Source organism: Aplysia californica, unplaced genomic scaffold, assembly GCF_000002075.1.
Source record: "Aplysia californica isolate F4 #8 unplaced genomic scaffold, AplCal3.0 scaffold00710, whole genome shotgun sequence".
In the NCBI taxonomy this organism is placed as follows: Eukaryota; Metazoa; Mollusca; class Gastropoda; order Aplysiida; family Aplysiidae; genus Aplysia; species Aplysia californica.
This window is the reverse complement of record NW_004797980.1, coordinates 71,013-73,348: the sequence shown is the minus strand read 5'-3', so window position 1 is coordinate 73,348 and position 2,336 is coordinate 71,013. Positions and strand designations below refer to the sequence as shown.

Here is a 2,336-nt window from a genome sequence, read left to right as displayed (position 1 = left end):
CGTGTGTGTGTGTGTGTGTGTATGAGGCAGTGTGGTGAAATCCGGTGCTCGTCAAAAACAGAAATCGGGCAAATAGGCATTTTCCCGCCAGTTTGGAAATTTTTATAGAATTTCTTTTTCTTGGCTCTACCTCTTTCATGTCAAAATAAAAACAAATTTCCAAGAGAGTTTTACTGGTGAACATTAATTAAACGCTCAAAGTATGTCATTTTTCTATTCTCTAGGACTCTTTAGCTTTGGAGTTACCAAACATTGGAGACCATTTTCAGTCTAATTTCACCACTGAAACGAGGTGACCTCACTTCCTTCAATTGCAAATGTAAGGTGTGCTGACAAAATGAGTTACTTCTCACAATCCACAAGTGGAGATATTAGCCAAAAATCGACAATAGGACCAAATTTGTAGATTTTCTATTGATGTCATATTCTTAAAGCAAAACATGCCTTATATTATTTCATACTTATATATTGTAAAAACTTCACCTATAAGCGTGATGTAGCGATTTCCATAGGGCTCGAATCCGAGAAGTAACTCATTTAGTCAGCTCCCTTCACAAATATACTACAAAAAAAGTTAAGGACCACTTAAAGTCACACCTAGGACATAAAACTGAAAATAATGACACGGTTCAAAATTGTTTGAGAGGATTTGCAAACGACATTTTGATTATTTTTAAAAGGATAATGGATAATTTCAGATGCTGAAGGAGGTAACCCATGTTTTTAAAATTCACATCACAACCGTCTTAAACAAATAGGGCTCAAAATCGCGTGTGGCCACCTGGCAAGAAAACAGTCATTGCATTTTTGTCTAATGGACTGAATAAGTGTTTGCAATGTCAGTTGTGGAATGGCTTGCCATTCTTGGTCCAAAATGTTAAAGAATTCATCCACATTGTTTGGGGGTGGCTGATGATCTCTTACTCGGCGCCCAAGAGCATCCTACAAGGGTTCAATGGGACTAAGGTCCGGTGATCCGGCTGGCCAGTCAAGCCTGATCACGTGCTGCTGCTGCAGGAAGTCATCCACCACTCGAGCGAGGTGAGGTCTGGCGTTGTCGTTCTGGAGTAGCGCACACCTGGAATTGCAATGGGGTGGAGAATCTCGTCCCTCTAGCGGATACGCATCAGAGTGCCTTGAATGCGATGCTGGGGGGTCCGGCGGTTGAGTCCAATCCCACCTCACACCATAACGGATCCTCCTCCATACCGGTCATGCTCCTGTACACAATCGTCGTGGAAGCGCTCACCAGGACGCCTCCAAACACGGATCCTGCCATCGTTGAAGGACTATGTGAACCTGGACTCATCCGTGAAGAGCACAGTAGACCACTGCGGTCGTGTCCACCTCAGGTGCTGGGCGGACCAGTTTCTGCGGTAAATGCGGTTGGCCTGTGTCAGTGGCACCTGGGCTGTTGGTCGTCTGGAGCGTAGACCAATCTCACGCAGCCGGTTTCTAATGGTCTGGTCGCTCATTCCAACGTTGCCTGGGGGTACCACCTGCTGTCTAATCTGACGGGCAGTGCATGTTCGAGTTGCCAGGGCTGTTCTGGCGATCACCCAGTCCTCTCGTCGTGTGATGCAACGTGGCCGTGCGGACCGCCTTCGTTCAACAGCAGTTGTAGTTGCAGCAACCCGGTCTCTCAGTCTGACGATCACTGAGTGACTCACAGCAACCCGGCCTCTCAGTCTGATGATCACTGTGACTCACAGTAAGCCGTCTTGCCACACCACGGACAGCAATCCCTTCGACGAGCCAGGCTAGGGTTGGCCCCCTGTAGATGTTGCTCAGACGTCTTCTTGGAGACATTGTTAAAAATCGCTTAATGTGGCCGCAATAAATACCCCTGGCACCGTCACCCACTCAGGCATGAGTGTAGGAAGCGTGAATTCTCCTTAGATGGATTTTAACCCATACCTTTCACTGAAAATCCCGTGAGCGGTTGTCATAAACAGGTTCAATTTTACGAAAAATTGGCCCCCTTTCACCCAGTCTAGGAAGCGTAAATTCAACGAAATGTGTCACATACTTACAATGACATCAACTCCCTTAACTAATTCCTCAATATTTGTTTGTCACCCAGTCTCAAACATAATACAGTGAAAACTGCAGTGGTCCCTTACTTGTTTTGAGTAGTATATCTTGAGTTCTATTCAAGATAGATGGATATTTATTTCCTTGAAGCAAGGCAAATAAATCAGCTTTTGGATGATACCAGTAGCTCTACATGCCCAAAAATTGACGAGTGCCTGATTCCACTACGTTGTGACATCTATCTATCTATCTATCTATCTATCTATCTATCTATCTATCTATCTATCTATCTATCTATCTAT

The 2,336-nt window shown here is 44.9% G+C and overlaps 1 protein-coding gene across 1 annotated transcript in view; it reads left to right on the top strand.

Moving 5' to 3' along the window:
* The window catches only part of LOC101858518 (muscarinic acetylcholine receptor gar-3), a gene marked incomplete in the record, with an annotated part of 9,908 nt that overhangs the window by 596 nt on the left and 6,976 nt on the right, over window positions 1-2,336 (top strand).